Source organism: Micromys minutus, assembly GCF_963924665.1.
Source record: "Micromys minutus genome assembly, chromosome: X".
Lineage (NCBI taxonomy): Eukaryota > Metazoa > Chordata > Mammalia > Rodentia > Muridae > Micromys > Micromys minutus.
This window is the reverse complement of record NC_137970.1, coordinates 117,670,701-117,691,242: the sequence shown is the minus strand read 5'-3', so window position 1 is coordinate 117,691,242 and position 20,542 is coordinate 117,670,701.

Sequence of the window (20,542 nt, the reverse complement as noted above, 5' to 3'; positions counted from 1 at the left end):
AGGACAGCCTATTCAACAAATGGTGCTGTTCCAACTGGCACTAAGCATGCAAAAGAATGAAAATAGATCCTTTCTTATCTCCTTGTACAAAACTCAAGTGTAAGTGGATCAAAGATCTCCACATTAAACCAGATACACTGAAACTATTAGATGAGAAAGTAGGGAAAACCTTAGAACACATAGGCACAGGAGAAAATTTCTTGAACAAAACACCAATGGCTCAAGCTCTAAGGTCAAAGATTAACAAATGGGACTTAATGAGATTGCAAAGTTTCTGTAAGGCTAAAGACATCGTCAAGAAAACAAAATGGCAACCAACAGAATGGGAAAAGATCTTTACCAACACCACATCAGATAGAGGCCTAATATCCAAGGTGTACAAGGAACTCAAAAAGCTAGACACCAGATAATCAAATAACCCTATTAAAAAATGGGGTACAGAGCTAAACAAAACATTTTCAGTTGAGGAACACCGAATGGCCAAGAAACACCTGAGGAAGTGCTCGACATCCTTAGCCATCAGGGAAATGCAAATCAAAACAACCCTGAGATACCACCTCACACCAGTCAGATTGGCCAAGATCCAAAACTCAGATGACAGCAGATGCTGGCGAGGCTGCGGAGAAAGAGGAACACTTCTCCACTGTTGGTGGGGTTGCAAGCTAATACAACCACTCTGGAAATCTGTCTGGTGATACCTCAGAAAATTGGATATAGTACTACCTGAAGACCCAGCTATTCCACTTCTGGGCATATACCCCAGAGACACTTTAATACACAACAAAGATATATGCACCACAACGTTCATAGCGGCTCTATTTATAATAGCCAGAAGCTGGAAGGAACCCAGATGTCCTTTAGAAGATGAATGGATACAAAAATTGTGGTACATATACACAATGGAATACTACTCAGCCACCAGAAACAATGTCTTAACAAAATTCTTACGAAAATGGCTGCATCTAGAAAATAACATCCTGAGTGAGATAACCCAGTCACAAAAGAACAGACATAATATGCAGTCACTGATAGTGGGATGCTAACCCCAGAGGCTTGCACTCCCCCAGAAACAACTCACAGACTGTATGAAGTCCAAGAAATAAAGAAAACAAAAAAATATACATATATTTACAAAACAAGAAGACTTTGACTATTTCTATGTTGCGTTTCATTTTGCATGTACTTTATGCTTATTGTAACTAATAAGTTTTCAATGCATACTGTCAAGCCCTTGAAAAAAATCAAGTACTGACTAAAAAAAATATATTCACATGGTTTTATGTAAAAATTATTTCAATGTCTGAAAAAACAGTACTGACAAAAATGTATAATTTTAAGCAAAAAATGTTTAAAATCTGTACATTTATCTTTGTTTTGCAAAATAAAGTCGTTAAAAAAAAGATGTATTAATCCACAGAAAATACTTTCAATTGTTTTTCTATCACAAGACATCATCTAGCAACCTAATTTTTTCCTTGAAAAATATTCATTGTTGTATTTCATTTAAGTTTACATTCGAAAAATTAGAAGTAGTATTCTTGCCATTTCAACAAAGAAACTTTAAGAGTTTAACAACATTAGCTTGTTTGACTGCAAGTTGTATGTACATTTTTGCCCACTTTCCATATATAAAATTCTCATTTCTAATCCAATAAGCTAAGAAAATGATTATTGAGAAATTTAGAAAACAATAAATCCTAAAGCACCCAAAATTGTATGTTTCTGAACTATTGTGATGATATTATTCATGATAGGATATGGATAGATATTTTCTTGATGTTATAAAATCATAAGTCTCTATTAATGTACACAGTAATATCTTACCTATGGTAGGAGTAAGAGAATCATTACAAATTAGGAACCATGACATAATCATATGCTCTTATATATTTTATTTATATCTTCTTTGGTAAGGTGGATACTACTGTGTTTTGTCTATCTAAAATTGGATTTCTACTGTCATTATTGAACTTCAGATGAGTATTATGAATATGTGAATATAAAATATATTAATATTCATATATACATAAAAATACGTGTATATTGCATATGATATGTAATATACATATATTTTATGTATATGAATGACAAATAATAAAATGTTAGACAGAGAGAGGGTTTAAAAGAGAATTTATAAAAAAAAAAAGGAAAAGAAAGTGTAAGAAAAATGATATTGTCCCACTCTGGAGAGGAATATATATATATATATATATATATATATATATATATATATATATATATATATATATATATATATATATATCCTTTTTTTAATTTGGTATTTGAGTCCGTTTATGTTAACAGATATCAAAAGGAGAAAGAGTATGAGTCATTCTTCACATAGGTCTTTTTCTATTCTTTTATACTTTTGTTTTTATGTATGTAACTATATATGTATGTATGAATGTATGTATATATACATGTATGTAGGTATGTATGTGTGTGTGTGTATGAATGCCTTCCAAGGTAAACTGTAACCATAGGTTTCATTTTAAGTATAGTTATTCTCTCTGAATGAATTTTCTGTTCATTGTTATATGTGAAAAGTTATTGTCATACCCACTGAAACCCAGATTTTCTCTAATGTCTTCTAGGAGATTTGTTTAGTTTTTCCAGAGCTGAGGAATGAAACCAGAGTCTTGTGCTTGCTAGGCAATCACTCTACCACTGAGTTAAATCTCCAACCCCATTCTAGCAGTTTTATATTCTTATAGATTTAGATTCATGGTTAAATTTTAGTTATTAAATTTTGAAAGACATACAAGCACAACTCAACCTCAAAAATCAAAAATAGCAGGAAATAGCAACCACAATTCCTTGATATCTGTTAACATAAATGGACTCAATTACCAAATAAAAAGATATAGGTTATCAGACTGGATACATAAACAAAATCCAGCATTTTGCTGCGTACAGGAAATTCATCTCAGAGTCAAAAATAGACACTATGTAAGAGTAAAAGGTTGGGAAAAAACTTCCAAGCAAACAGCCCCAAGAAGCAAGCTGGAGTGGCTATTCTAATATCGAATAAAGTAAATTTCCAACCAAAAGTTATCAAAAAAGATAAGGAAGGATACTTTTTACTCATTACAGGGGAAATTTGTCAGGAGGAACTCTCAATCCTTAACATATATGCTCCAAATACAAAAGCACCTATATTTATAAAACAAACCCTACTAAAACTCAAAAAATACATTGCGCCCCACACAATAATGGTGGGAGACCTCGATACCCGACTCTCAACAATAGACAGATCATGGAAACAAAAACTGAACAAGGACACTGTAAAACTAGCAGAAACTATGAATCAACTGGAATTAATAGAAATCTTTAGAACATATCATCCTAAAACAAAATAATACACCTCCTTCTCAGCACCTCACAGAACCTTCTCAAAAATTGACCACATAATTGGTCACAAAACAAGCCACAATAGATATAAGAAGATTGAAATACTCCTATGCATCCTTTCAGATCACCATGGTCTACGGCTGGTCTTTAATAACAACAAAGACAACAAAAAGCCCATATACACATGGAAATTGAACAATGCTCTATTAAATTATAGCAGTGTCAAAAAAGAAATAAAGAAAGAAATTAAGGATTTTCTAGAATTCAATGAAAACAAAAACACGACATACCGAAACCTATGGGATGAGATGAAAGCAGTACTGAAAGGAAAACTCATAGCATAGAGTGCTTCTAAAAAGAAACTGGAGAGAGCATACACCAGCAACTTGATAACACAGCTGAAAGTTCTAGAACAAAAGGAAGCCAATACATGCAAGAGGAGCAGACAGCAAGAAATAATCAAAATTAGGGCAGAAGTAGACCAAATAGAAACAAAAAAGAACCATCTAAAGAATCAACAAAACCAAAAGCTGGTTCTTGAGAAAATTAACAAGATTGATAAACCCTTAGCCAGACTAACTAGAGGGCAAAGAGGGAGTATCCAAGTTAACGATTTCAGAAAGGAAAGTGGAGAAATAACAATTTGCAGAAAACATGAGAGTGTTTTTAAGTGACCCCACAAATTCTGCCAGAGAATTCCTACAGCTGATAAACAAGTTCAGCAAAGTGGCTGGATATAAAATTAACTCAAACAAATGAGTAGCCTTCCTATATTCAAAGGACAAACATGTGGAGCAAGAAATTAGGGAAAAGATACCCATCACAATAGACACAAAAAATGTGAAATACGTTGGTGTGACTGTAAGTAAGTGAAGGACCTGAATGACAAGAACTTCAAACTTCTAAAGAAGGTAATCAAGGAAGATCTCAGATAATGGAAAGATCTCCCATGCACATGGATTGGAAGGATCAACATTGTAAAAATGCCAATTTTACCAAACGCAATCTACAAATTCAATGCAATCCCAATCAAAATACCAACCCAATTTTTCACTGAGTTGGAAAGAGCAATGTGTAATTTCATCTGGAGTAACAGAAGACCTAGAATAGTAAAATCCATCCTTAACAACAAGAAAGCATCTGCTGGAATCACTACCCTGACCTCAAGGTATAATCAAGGTAATTGTGCTAAAAACTGCATGATACTGGTATAGAAATAGGCACGTGGATCAATGGAATAGAATAGAAGATTCAGAAATTAGCCCTCACATATATGGTCACCTGATTTTTGACAAAGGAGCAGTAAACATTCAATGGAAAAAGGACAGCCTATTCAACAAATGGTGTTAGTCCAACTGGCACTCAGTATGCAGAAGAATGAAAATTCACCCTTTCTAATCTCCTTGTACAGAGCTCAAGTGCAAGTGGACCAAAGATATCCACATTAAATCAGGTACACTGAAATGATTAGATGAGAAAGTATAAAAAAACCCTAGAACACATAGGCACAGGAGAAAATTTCCTGAACAGAACACCAATGGCTCATGCTCTAAGGTTAATGATCGAAAAATGGGACTTAATGAGATTGGAAACTTTCTGTAAGGCTAAGAACACTGTCCAGAAAATAGAACTGTAGTCAACAGAGTGGGAGAAGATCTTTTCCAACCCCACATCAGATAGAGGCCTAATATCCAAATTGTACAAAGAACTCAAGAATCTAGACACTAGAGAGTCAAACAACCCTATTAAGAAATGGGGTACAGAGCTAAATAAAAAGTCCTCAATTGAGGAATATCAAATGGCTGAGAAGCATCTAAGGAAGTGCTTGACATCCTTAGCCACCTGGGAAATGCAAATCAAAACAACCCTGAGATTCCACCTTACACAAGTCAGATTGGCCAAGATCCAAATCTCAGATGACAGCAGATGCTGTTGAGGATGCAGAGAAAGATAAACACTTCTCCACTGTTGGTGGGGTTGTAAACTGGTACAACCTGTCTGGAAATCAGTCTGGCGGTTCCTCAGAAAATTGGACATTGTACTACCTGAAGACCCAGTTTTCCTCTTCTTGGCATATACCCCAGGGTTGCTCCAACATAAAACAAAGGCACGTGTACCACAATGTTCATAGCAGCCCTATTTATAATAGCCAGAAGCTGGAAATAACCCAGAGGTTCTTCAGTAGATGAATGGATACAAAAATTGTGGTACACTTGAACAATGTAGTACTACTCAGCTATCAGAAAAAATGACCTTATGAAATTCTTAAGAAAATGGATGCATGTAGAAAATATCATCCCGAGCAAGATAACCCAGTCATCGAAGAACACACATAATATGCAATCACTGATAATTGGATACTAACCCCAGGAAGCTCTGAACACCCCAGAACAACTCACAGACTGTGTGAATTTAAAGAAAAATAAAAGAAGAATGAAAAGTAAAACCATTATGTTTTCTCCTTACACACCAAGAAAACTTTCAGTAATTCCAGGTTACTTCCTGTTTTACATGTACTTTATGCTCATTGTAACTAGTAAGATCTTAATGCACACTGTCAAATCTTATTTTTTAAAAAAGCCAAGCAATTACCAAAAAAAGAAATAAACAAACCAAAACAGATCCTGTATATGTCTAAATTTCTCCTTATTGCCTCTGTAGTTTTCCAAAATCTGCTGATTATATTTGCATAACTATATTTATTTCTGTTTGTTCTAATTTGTTCTATTGATTTCTTTGTATATTTTTCAAAAATATACCATTCTGAATAGTATAGGTTAATAATAACTCGAAGACAAATTACATTCATTTTCTTACATGTATTCTTAGCTTTCAGTATTGTAGCAGATATTCTAGGTCTTTTATTCTCCATATAAACATTAGGATTATATATTAATAGCCACAAACGAACTTTTTTAAAATTTTACATCAAGTGGTAAAGATTTAACAAATACTATGAGTGAGTTTTTTTCCTCATATTTTTACAATATTCCTCACAAAGATTGTGCTTTGCTGATCAAGGAGTGCTAAAGTAAATGAAAGTAAAGTGCACTATTTTCCAGTTTTCCTGTTCATTACTGGTACATAGGACATTAATTTATTTGTATACATTAAACATTTTATCTCAAAGCAATATTATCACTCATTGTCTAAAGTAAGAAATAAATTTTTTTTTTTGTCTTTTGAATTTTACACATAGACATTCATGCTTTGGTATTCAAAGATACTTGTTATTTCATTGTGTAACTAGTATAATTCTTTTTTTTTTTTCTGGTGCCTGCAGCTAAGAGTTCCAAGATAATATTTGAAAATACTGGTGGAACACACATTTTTATTTATTCTTGATGTTAGTGGAAATAATTTTAACTATAAGGATTTTCTTTAGATACCTTTTACATATTGAGTAAATTATCTCATGTTTTATTTTCATATTTTTACTATATCATAAAATCTAGAGATAATTTAAAAGTATTTTGGGGAAAATAATTTGATACTATATAACACAGTCATATTTACAAGTTCATCCCAACATTCTAATCATATTCAGTGTTCATTGGACAATATATTCATACATAAAAATGCACCAGTTGCCTTTAACCCTAGCTTTCGGGAGGCACAAGTAGGCTGATCTCTTAGAGTTTGAAAACCCGACTGTTTTACAAAGGCAAAACAGGGCAACAAGTTATCTGTTATAGAGTGCAACTCTGATTCAAAAACACAAACAAAAAAAACCCAAAAAAACAAAAATGGAGAGAATCAATATCAATAATTTTCACTACAAATCTGTAGTGAATGTTACAATTTTTAAAATGCATAAAAATTTATACAGTACTCAAAATCTAAAATTATTTGAATACTTTTTCAAGGGCTAGATGTGTATTCTCAGTTTTCTTCCCCCACACAATCATTTGAATTCACCCACACTTTATAATTGAATCATATAGAACCTATCACAGATTAAATATTCTTCAGCAATTTTATCTTTTAATTTTGTTTACATTTCAAATGATTTTCCACTTCTGCGTTTATCCCTCAACCAGCCTGTCCATGCCACATCTGCTGTCCCCACTAAACTTTGCCTATATGGGAATGCTACTGAATCCACGAACACACTCCTACCCCACCACTCTAACTTTCCCCCACACTGGGGTATTAAATGCCCCCAGGACCAAACAGCAAGGCTTCAAACAGCAAGGCTATCCTCTGCTGTATATGTAACTGGAGCCAAGGATTCCTCCAGATACACTCCCTGGTTGGTGGTCTAGACTCGGGAGAATTGGGTGGTCAGGACAACTTGTGTTTTTCTTCTACTGAGGTTACAATCCCGCTCCTCTCCTCCAGTCCTTCCTGAAGCTCCCCAACAGGTTCCCTGAGCTTCCTCTGATGGTTGGATCTAAGAATGCACATACACATTGGTCAGTTCCTGGACAATCTTCTTCAAGACCTGCCACACTGTTCTTGTCAGCAAATATCTCTTGACCATGGAAAGAGTGTTGGGTTTTCTGTCTACAGACATCATCCCAAGGTGGGGCAGTCCCTGGTTGGTACTTCCTTCAGTCTCTTTCTATTTTTGTCCCCATTCTTCCTTTGGACCAGAACATTTCTGGGTTAAAAATTTTGAGATGTGGTGGGAGAATTGGGTTCTGATGTTGCCACGTTGTCTTGGTTTCCATTGCTTAGGTTCTTCTGCTTTCCTCTTGCCATCTTGTTATCTGTGATTATAGATCATCTTTTTGTCTCTGACTGGAGCTTGTTACTCTGTAGGTCTGAGGTCCCAAGGGCTCAGGAAGAAGATTGCTACCCGGTGTATGGCTCTTTGCAGGCAGGCAGTGAGTTCAGATAACAGTGATTTAATTCTGTCTCCATGGGCTCCAGTGGAAGAGTGCTTATGAGGCTGTTGGCTGTTCTGGGAACTCAGACATCTGCAGGCAGATCCTGAGTCCTGATGGTGGACACCCAGATCTCTCTGGGCAGAAAATGACCCATTCCCTAATAGCACCCTGCTACCTGCTTTTGGATACCTCGCCCGAAATTCTTCCTGGATAGCCAGTATGAGTGAGGGGCAGGTTAACTGTAGGCTCACTTAGGAGAGCACTTTTGAGACTCTTCTTGGAGCTCAACCTTTTGGAGGCAGCTACTAAATCACTCAAAGAACTACAGGAAAACACAAACTAAAAGGTTAAGGAATAGAAAACATAAATAATAAAAAATAAAGAAATAGCAATATAAGACAACCTTGGGAAAAGAAAACCTAACAAAGAACTCAGGAATAATAGATGCAAGCATCATCAACAGACTACCAGAAATGTAAGAGAGGATTTCAGGGACAGAAGACAACATAAAAACATTGACACAAAAGACAGAGAAAGTGCAAAAATAAAAAAATATCCTAACCCAAAACATCCAGGGTATCCAGGACACAAGAATACCAAACATAAAGGTAATAGGTGTAGAAGAGAGCAAAGAGTCCCAACTAAAGGGCACAATAAATACCTTCAACAAAATCATAGAAGAAAAGTTCTCTATCCTTAAGAACAAGATAACCATAAACATACAAGAAGCTTACAGAAGTATAAATAGATTGGACCAGATAATATTCTCCTCCTAATATATAATAGCGAAAACAAAAATGTTCAAAACAAAGAATGAAAACTAAAAGCAGTAAGGGAAAAACGGACAAGTAACATATAAAGGAAGACAAACTGGAATTACACCAGACTTCCCAAAAGAGTCTATGAAAGCTAGAAGATCCTGGAAAGATGCCATACAGACCCTAAAAGAACACAAATGACAGCCCAGGTTACTATATCCAGCAAAACTCTCAATTACCATATATAGAGAGACCAAGATATTCCAGGACAAAACAAAATTTACACAATACCTGTCCAGAAATCTAGCCCTATGGAGGATAATGATGGAAAAATCAAACACAAGGAAGAAAAATAGACCTTAGGAAAAGCAAGAAAATAATTGTGCAAAAAAGAAAGAAAGAAAATCACACAAGAATAATTCTACCTCTAACCAAAAATAAAAAGAAATAAAAAAAATAACAGTAGACATCAATATTCCTTAATATCTCTTAACATCAATGGACTCAATTCCCCAATAAAAAGACATAGACTATCAGAATGAATACATAAACAGGATCCAGTGTTTTGCTGCAAAATGAAAACTCAAATCAAAAACAAAGACAGACACTACCTTAGAGTAAATGGCTGAGGAAAAAAATTCTTCCAAACAAATGGTCCCAAGAAAAAAGCTGAAGTAATCATTCTAATATTGAATACAATAGATTTTGAACCAAAAGTTATCAAAAAAGATAAAGAAGTATACTTTTTGCACACCAAAGGAAAGATCTATCAAATTGAACTCTCAATCCTGAACATCTATGCCCCAAATACAAGGAAACACACCCATAATAAAAGAAACCCTACTAATCTTCAAAGAATATATTGAACAACACACAATAATAGTGGGAGAGTTCGACACCCCACTCTCATCAATGGACAGATCTTGGAAGCAGAAAATGAACAGAGACACAGCTAAACTAGCAGAGGTTACGAACCAATTGGAATTAATAGACATCTACAGAATATTTCATCATAAAACAAACAAAAATTGTCTTTTTCTCAGTACATGAAGCTACCTTCTCCAAAACTGATCATATAGTCTGTCACATAACAGCCTTAACAGGTATAAGTAGATCGAAATTCTCCCATGCATCCTATCAGATCACCATGGAATAAGGCTGGTCTTTAATAACAACAAAACCAAGAAAAAACAAACATACAAATGGAAGCTGAACAATGTGATACTGAATGATAACATGGTCAAAGAAGTAATAAAAAAGTTAAAGATTTTTAGAATGTAATTAAAATAAAAGCACAACATACCCAAACTTATAAGATGCAAGAAAAGTAGTACTAAGAGGAAAACATATAGCTCTGAGTGCCTCCAAAAAGAAACTGGAGAGAGCATACACTAGCAGATTGACAGCACACATGAAAGCTCTAGAAAAAAAAAAAAGAAGAAGAAGAAGCAGATACACACAAAAGAAGTAGACTGCAGAGATTAGTAAAACTCAGAGGTACAGAAGACAGGGAGAAGGAAAGGTTGGAGGGTGAACCAGGAAAGGAGTAAAATTTGGAGTGGAAAATAAAAGATTAAATAACATTTTAAACGAATAAATTAGTAAGTACATTTGTTTCATCTTTAGGAATCTCACTGCTGACTTCTGCACCCCACTATAAAATTTTATAGCTTGTTTTCTTAATATTCATATTTTAAGCTTTTTTGTACATTTTTTTTATCAACCTTCTACTGGATATGTAATATGTAAACTACTTTTCCAATTCTTGAGCCCACCATTTTTTTGTACTTTGTCTTTAATATGTACTCAATATTTACTGAAAAAATATTTTATACACTATATTTTTATGAGAAGTCCAAATGATGTCTAAATCATGATTACCTTTATTACACAAAAGCTTTTAAATCTTATGAAGTTTCATTTATTAACTTGTTGTTTTAATATCTGTGGTATAAATGTTTTGTTCAGGATGTCATTGCCAATGAGGTTCAAGACTAGTTTCTACTTACTCTTCTATCAGAGTCAGAATATATTATTTTACGTTGAAGTATTTGATCCATTTGGTGTTGAATTTTGCACAGGATGATGACTATGGATCCATTCACATTCTTGTACAATTAAACATCACGTTAGACCAGCTCCACTTGTTGAACATGTTGTCTTTTTTGCAAACAGGATTTATTTGTTTCTTTGCCAAATATTAGGTGCCCATAGCTATATGAGCTTATGTCTAGAACTTCAATTAGATACCATTTTTCAATAGGTTTCTTTCATGCCAATACTGTAACTCTGATGTGCAACTAGAAATTTGAAATGGTGGTAATTTCAGCATGTTTTTATTATATGATATGTATCTGAGTAAACTTTGAATTTTTATATTTTTTAAATGAGGCTGAAAATATTTTTTCAAGATTTATGAAGAATTGTGTTGTGATTTTGATATAAATTATAATTTTCCTTTTGGATTTTCCTTTATATGTGCTATTTAGAAATATGTTATTTTTCTAATTACCTGAGATCATATTTTTAAAGCTTTTATCACAATGTAAACAATGAATATTTGGGATTTAGAAAAATAGTGAAAGTCAAAACATCAGAGAAAACATTTTTAGAAAAGAGATATACAGGAATAAATGTAAAGATAAGTTATTTTCAAAATGTGGAAAAGTCTCTTGAACTTGGTCAACTGAATTAACTTTTTAAGGAGTTCCATGGTTTGCCTTCTGCTAAAGAACAGAATGAATTACCAACACAGTGTTGGTGCTGATCAAATTCATTAGAAATTCATGAATTCCTGTCATGGTGATGTCATGAAAAGGCTTATACTAGCTGACCAATTATTATCTAGAATTTAATAAATGTAGAATTTTGCTCTATTGACCCTGTTGTATTTATACTTAATTTCCATTTCTCAAATTTCTACTACATAAGCTTTTTGATTAAAGTAATTATTATTGTGGGAGTGTTCAGAATTATACTTTATTTCTTAGTACTATTTGAAACTTTCTCATGTTTCCAAAAATGACAAAATGTTCATAATTAGCCATCAATATGGTTTTAACATCAATGCCAGATGATTTCATAAAATAAAATAAGGATAAAATCAATTTGTCAGGTTAATGAATAAATTATATAATTGAACAATTTATCAGTGCAATCACTGTCATGACTAAACTGGTTGAGAATAGCAGCTTAAAAATCACATTATTCATTTTAGTATGCAAAATGAGAATGGAATTTTTTTCCAGACATTGCAGAAGGAAACATAGTTAGCTCACCAGGTGTTAAGCTTATTTATGGGATTTAGTTGTAATAAAGAGCTATCTGAGGGATAATTTTTCACAATAAGACAAAAAAAAAATAAAAGATCTTCCTTGTAGGTGGGAAAAATATTGATAATTCAAGATCTTTATTTTGTACTCTAAGCTGGAAAATGAAATGGCCAGCTTTACGTCAACTTGACACAAGCTAGTGCCATCTTAGTGAAGGAAACATCGATTGAGAAAATGCTTCCATAAGAAATGAGACTTCATGAAACTGCCAAATTTGTGTTAGGCAAAGAACACTGTCAATAAAACAAATTTGCAACCTATAGATTAGAAAAGAATCAAAAGCTGACCCTACATTTGACAGAGGGCTAATATTCAAAACTTATAAAGTGCTCAGGAAATAAGATACTAACAACCCAAATAACTAAATTTTTAAAATGAGATACATAAATGAACTGAGAATTTTCAGCAGTGGTATCTTGACTAGGCTGGAACCAATTAAAGAAATGTTCAAAGTCTTTATTCATCAGTGAAATACAAATCAAAACATCTCTGAGGTTTTATCTTTTACCCACCAGAATGGTTATGATCAAAAACTCAAGTCATAGCCCATGCTGGCAAGGATGTAGATAGAGAAAGATGAAAACTCCTCCATTGCTAGTGGGAGTACAACCTTGTAGAAAAACTTTGGAAATAAATTTGATGGTTTCTCATAAAACTGGAAAAAGTTCTATCTTACAACTCAGGTATACTACTCCTGAACATATATTAAAAAGATATTTCAACATCCTACAAAGACATTTGCTGAACTCTGCTCATAACAGCTTTATTTGTAATAACCAGACTCAAAAAACAGCCTAGCTATCTCTCAACTGAAGAACAGGTAAAGTAAATGTAGTACTTCTACACAATGAAATACTATACAACTATTAAAAACATCATGTATTATTTGGGTAATTGGATTGAACTTGAAAATATTACCCTAAGTGAGCTAACACAGTTCCAAAAGTACATGCATATCATATATTCATTTATATGTGAACATTAACCATAAAAACAGATTCCATACAGCACTCTACAGACCCACCGAAGCTGGACAAGAGGAAAGGCTCAAGCAAGAAAATTTGATTCTCACTTAGAAGGGGAAATAAAAGAGATATAATATACAGATATAAGGAGGGGGCTTAGGGAAAAGGAGAGAGGGGAAGGGAATGGGGGTTCTGGATTAGGTGTTAGGAGGGGCAGGAGAGATCTCTGGATGACCATGGGATTAAATGGAACTCTGCAGGTAACAGGGGTGAAGTGGTGGTCATTTCCTGGGCAAGAGGGAGATTTGGGATGTGGCCAGGAACCAATGTGGGTGACCATGACTATGGTTTACTACATTGGGAATATGGGGCCTGGAAAATCTACCTCCTGTGTCCAGGCATAAAAACCAGTGGAGAGATGGAGGGCCAGACCACCCAGGGAACTTTTGGCCCTGAATTTATCTTGTGTTCAGGAGGTGCTGCCATGCAAAATGTAGCTAAAACTGAGGAAATGGCCAAATAATAACCTGTCTAACTAGAGATCCCATGGGCAAGCAACAATGCTTAACTGTTAATGATATGTTGTTATGCTTGTTTATAGGAGCATTATGTCTTCTGAGAGCCTTGGCTCATGGCTGACTCAGACAGATCTATACACACCCACAGCCAAACAGTGGATGGAGCATGGGGACACTAATGGAAGAATAGGCCTCCTCACACATATGTAGCAGATATGCAGTTTGGTTTGCATGTAGGTCTTGAACAAATGGAAGAGGATATATCCCAAAAGCTGTTGCTTGTCTGTGTGGTATAATCTAGTAGGGCTCCCTCTTCAGGCCTCAGTGTGAGAAGAATTGCCTAACCTCGAATTTACTTGAAGTGCTAAGGTGGGGCCAAGCTGTCCAAAGGAGAAAGGGAGTATGATTGAGGGAAGGACTGTGGGAGGGGTGACTGGGAGGGAGCAGTAATCAGGATGCAAAGTGAAGAAGTAAAACAAAAAGAGGGAGGGACAGGTTGTAGGCATTTCTGTAGGGCATATATTGAATGCATATTTTATTAAGTTTCATAATGATACTTTTATACTTGTATATAATATACTTTCATTATGTTCAACATCATTTATGTATATTAGTATAAAGGCAATACATGATTGGACATAGAGAGTGGGGCAAAGAAAGTTTTTTTGTGGTTTAAGAGAGGACGAAAGAGAGAAGAATCAAGATGGAGACAGCAAAGGAGGTTAATTCAGATCAAGGTGAACTAGATCGATTTTATCGTGTCTAGGGGGGCAGTTTATGTCCTTATTAATTGGCAGTAAATTTATTGTTTGCATGTATTGTGGATTGAGAATTTAACATATAAATCTATTTGATAAATTGTTGATTGTTGAGTCATGATTTTCCAAGGCTGTGAAGGACTGTGTGTGAAAGCAATGACTGAGAGGTGGCTGGAGCATGTGTGTCTGACTCTGTTGCCCGAACTGAATGAGAATGTGTGGATCCATGGAAGGAGATGTGTGTCTGCCAGGTGTGAAAACTACCCGCCTACGCAACTTTGTGGAAATGGTAGCTAAAAGAGAGCCAGCTGGGAAATGGTGGCTTTTGAACCTTGTGGAGAGTAGTAGCTGGGTTCACATGTGCCATATGCTCCTAATTGTGTCAACACTAGCACGTGTTAAAACATTATGGTTTTTTAATAATTACCACAACAGGTGGCAAAACAACATGTTAGACAAGAATCCACTAGAAATTTAATATTATTAGGCTGAGGTAGTGTTAGAAGGAGACAGGGCCATGTTGAGTCACATGATGTTTCAAGCACAGGAATCTTAAACAAAATAAACAAAGAATCTTGACCTAGTAATGTAGGTTGTAGGTCCCCTTCTGTGAGAAAGCAGGCTATCCTGAACACAGAAAGTTAGACATTATAAGCTGCATGATTCTTTAACAAAAATAGTTTAAATAATGAATAAAATAGCTGGTTTATTTGTTTTAAATATTGTATAAATATTTTATGTTAAGTCTTTCAAGATACCCATATACTTTGTACATGGATTCCACAGGAATTTTGGGTTGAAATCCTAGTTAGACAAGCTACCTGCTTATTAATGACAGGTATTAAAGGAAATGTGATTAAGATTGTTTTTATAGTTATAAGAAGAGAGTAAAGAGTTTACCCAAATCACGTGTGGATTTTAACCCACAGTTCAGAACTAAAATAGGAAGAATTAGTCACTGACTTCAAGTAGAGAGTGGTGATATTTGCAAGTTAATAAGGTTATTAAAAATAGATGTCTATAGCACCAGGCAGAGTGCATAACAGATGTATATTATAGAAGTGGTTGGTGAGCAAAGGTCTAATGATCTAAATAGAGAGCATAACTGACTTATGCATTTTGGTGTAAAGTCCTGGTCTGGCAAGTTGCTTCCTTAGTGTTACTGATAGACGGTGTTCAATTGTTTTATGAATTACCCTGCTAATTGCCATATTGCTCATTGACACTGGCTAGCAAAAGTGTATGGTTCTTTTTAAAATTATCACTGCAGGAAACTCACATTGTCTGAATGTGGGCTCCATGGGAATTTTGAGTTGATTTCTTGACATGACAGATTATTAAAGGCTTAAGAATAGGATCATGGAGTGTTTTTGTTTATTTATTTGTTTTATATTATTTTAAATTTCAAAATGGGTATGATGTTGAGTTCTATGGTTATATTAATTCTATGGAAGAGAATACAAGATACATGTTTTTCTGGTTTGTGACTAAAGGACATGATATTTTGGGAGAAATGTTTTGTCTTTTTGTTTTTTAAAGGGGTGATTAGGCTCTGGATACCTTTCAGAGTTATATAGATCAGATTTGATAAAAGGAGACCATATGAAAAACTAGATTCAAGAGAACTAAACAAAAAGATGTCTTGATGCTAAAATGTTTTGTATAGGTTGATGTTAAGATCATACATGATGGGACAGGGAAGAGGTAGTGGACTCTGGAGGGCAGAGGAGAGGCAGAAGAGGAGAAGATTCAGGAGAAAGCAACATGGAAAATGATATTAATGTTTCTTTCAATGCATCTCTTAATAAACAAAGTTGTTATGAATATTTCCAAGGGTTTCTATGGGACTAGTTATCACATATAGATGGGCAGTTTATATATTTGCCTATTGGTTGTATAATTATTGTGTGGAGGGTTTGTGGATTGAGAGTTTAGCATATGAACATGTTTGATAACCTAAAGGTTGTGGATTCATGTTTCTACCAAGGAGTGGAGAAATGTGAGTGAAAACAACATGCTGGGGAGGCTGTAGGATACTCAGGACAGAAGCAGCAAGTGCAGGAGGAATGAAGCACCCGGGAAGAGAACTGAGTAGAGGAGTGGCTTGCGCATCCTGTGATAGCATCCAAGTGCCCTACTCCACATTGGAGCAGTGTCTGCAGAGTGAAACTATGATTCCAATAACAATAAATCCACATTTTATTATTTACAACAACAGTTTTGAGATTTATATATTGCAGAATGTACAACTTTCGTGAAGCTCATCATAAGAATACTGAACTGGCTTACTTTCATTCCTGATCTGAGGGGCTTTCAGCAAGATCCAGTCAACACAGACATCAGATGTCACAACAATCTTTGGGTGGCCTTCTTTTTTTTTTTTTTTTTAGGGGGTGGCCTTCTTAAAGCCATTCAACTGCCCCATTTTTCCTAGCCCCTCCAAGGATATTTCAATGCCCATATACAGCTATAAAAAAGCCAATTAAGAGTTGTCACCTGGATTTTCTGGACTTTGGGAGAGTTGAAAGTAATTATTCTAAGGTTATTTTTATGAGTAATTTAGAAATGGCCATAATTTTAACAAGGAAAAATTTGCTAGATTGATTTGTACAGCCTTAATTAACTTTGGTAACTAACCTAAAGTCATTGTCTTTACATTTGTAAAGACAAACTACACTTGTATTTATTTGTTAAAAAACTTCAAGAGTACAAGGTTTGGACCCAGTGCTTCTATTGATGCCTTTACAAGTTTCTTGATTGATAAAACATAGGGATTAGGGGCCAAATAACAAATTTTGGATTCCTAGTTCACCATTAGGGTGTTTTAGAAATATTTTCATCAGAAATAGGTGAGACTAGCTAATGAACAACAGTTCATATTACTGTATATAGACATTTTTCAAAAACATCACAAACCTGCAGATTATGACATTTAACCTTATTAATCTTTTTGGAGACATATCTGGTCCTACCAGTTCCCATTAGTGGATTTAATGAATAAATTGAACATCTCTTCCTCCACAAGAGGTATACTTTGTGGCTAGTTAGCCACTGGGAAGAAACTACCTATTTCACTTACAGATTAATTTTATCCAAAAAAAGATGCATTGCAGAATAGTCAAATGATAATTCTGAGCCAGAATTATCAGCCCTTCAAAATTTCTTCATCTCAAGTCTGTCAGGTGATCCTGGGCCAGAAGGCTGAAGACTTGCTCTCACATGTTGCTAACATGTGCTAGTGGAGATTTGTCTCTACAAACTGTCTCATTTCAGGAAGTTGTGTTAGGCTTCTTATATTTATAGATATTTGGTCATTTGCAGATTTCTTACAAAGTTGAAGAAAAATTAAGTCTTATAGCCTACCTAAGTGTATTAACTTTGAAAAAACATAGTCATCTATATGATTTTCTAACGGTAATAGTTATGCACAGCTTATATCTGATGAAAAAATGTTTTTTTTTTTGTTTTTAAATTAGACAGAAAGGGTTATATGTAGGATGATGCCATTATGAAGCTAGGCAGGTCCAGCCTGTAATTGGATGAGAAGGAAGAGTAGGCAGGGAAAAGTCTAGGAAGGAAAGAAAAGGAGAGGAAGCAAGGAGACTCAAAGGAGTTGGAGAAAAAGGGAAGGAGCTGGAAGCCAACATTTCATAAGATGTAACTATTTTAATAACTCAAGAGGTAAGAAGATAGCCTTGTGGCAATTTTTGGTGTTTCCATTAATATGTTCAATGACTTGTGATTAGTACATGTCTAAAATTCTCAGTGACAGCTGAAAATTTAAGTGAAAAATGTGTGTCACCTATGTAACTTACAAATCATCAAAGATTAGCACTGTAGAGTACCAGTTATTCCAGCTTGTGAGCTTATAACTCAATATTGCTGTATTGCCTTTCCAGAGAATATCATGTCACATATCACTATGTGAAAAAAGATTAAAATTTATGACTCAAGAATAAACTTCAAATTAATGTATATTTGTATTTTTCTCAAAATCATCATTGGCAAAAATCATTGTAGTTATCTGCATAAGGTCATTTATGCTCTGACACTATTAGAGTATTTTTGGTGGTATCACATATCAATGCTACAAATATTTCAAAGATATTTAATAAAAAATTTCTAATATTAGTATAATTTACATTTTTTTTCAATTTTATTGGATATTTTCTGTATATACATTTCAAATGTTTACCCTTCCCTCATTTCCCTCCCACCTCCCCTTTAACTTGCTTCCATGAAGGTGCTCCCTCTTCCAATCATGTTCTTCACCTCAGTGCTTGTCTAGTTAATGATATTGTTTTTGCTATGAGGGTTGCAGACCTTTTAGCTTTTTTAATACTTTCTCTAGCTCTTTCATTGGTGTTTCTGTGTTTAGCCTGATGTTTTGCTGCAAACATCTTCATCTGTATCTATATGACTCTGGGAGAGACTTTGAGGAGACATCCTTATCTGATTCCTGCCAGTAAACTCTTCTTGGCATCAGAAATAGTACTTTAATTTGGTGGCTGCATATGGTGTGGTTCTCCAAGTGAGGCAGTCTCTGTAGATCTTTTCTTCAATCCCTGCTCCTCTATTTGACCTTGTATTTTCTCCCATAATTTGCTCTATTTTTAAAGAAGGACTGAGGCATCCACATTCTGGCTTTCCTTCTTTTTTAGATTCATATGCTCTATGGCCGGTTTCTTGGGTATACTGAGATTTTTTTTTTTTTTTTGGTGGGGGGGGGGGCTTGCTAGTATCTGCTTATGAGTGAGTCCATAGAATATGGTCGTTTTTGGAGAAGGTACCATGAGGTACTGAGAAGAAGGTATATTTTTTGTTTTAGAAGAAAACATTTTATAGATATCTGTTAAATTCATTTGGTTCATAACTTGTGTTAGTTTCACTGTGTCTCTGTTCAGTTTCTGCATCCATGATCTTTCCATTGATGAGAGTAGTGTGTTGGAAGTTTCCCACTATTATTGTGTGTGGTGTAATATACTCTCTGAGCTTTAGTAGTGTTTCTTTTGTGAAAGTGGGTGCCCTTGTATTTGGTGCATAAATGTTCAGGATTGAGAGTTCATCTTGATAGATTTTTTTCCTTCGATTAGTAAAAAGTGTCTTTCCTTGTTATTTCTGATGACTTTTTATTGAAAGTCTATTTTGTTCAATATTAGAATGGCTACCTCACCTTGTTTCTTGGGAAAATTTGCTTGGGCAGATTTTTTTCCCAAACTTTTATTCTGAGTTAGTGTGTGTCTTTGTTGGTGAGATGAGTTTCCTGTATATAGTAACATACTTGATCCTGTTTATGTATCTAGTCTGATAATTTATGTCTTTTATTGAATAATTGAGTCCATTGATGTTAAGTGATATTAAAAAATAGTGAATGCTGTTTCCTGTTATTTTTGCTCTTAGAGGTAGTGTTATGTTTGTGTGCTTTTCTTCTTTGGTGTTTGTTGCAAGAGGATTAGTTTCTTTGTGGCAGAGTTTTGCATCTATAATCTTTTGTAGGTCTTAATTTGTGATCAGATATTGTGTAAATTTGTTTTTGTCCTGAAATATCTCAGTTTCTCCATCTACAGTGATTGAGAGTTTTGCTGGATATAGTAACCAGGGCTAGAACTTGTATTCTGTTTTGTTCTGTGTGATGTCAATCCAGGATTTTCTAGTTTTCATGGTCTCTGTTGAGAAGTCTGGTGTAATTCTGATTAGTCTGCCTTTATATGTTGCCTGTCCTTTTTCTCTTAATGCTTTTAGTATTCTTTCTTTGTTTTGAGCATTTGTTGTTTTGACTATTATATGTCAGGAAGAAATTCTTTTCTTGTCCAGTCTATTTGGGGTTTTGTAGGCTTCCTGTATGTTCGTAGTCATTTCATTCTTAAAGATATTTACTGTGCCTTTCAGTTGACATTCTTTTCTCTCTTCTACATCTATTATCCTTGGGTTTGGTCTTCTCATTGTGTCTTGGATTCCCTGGATGTTTGAGGTTAAAATATTTTTGATTTTTGCATTTTCTCTGTTGTGTCAATGATTTTTATTGTAT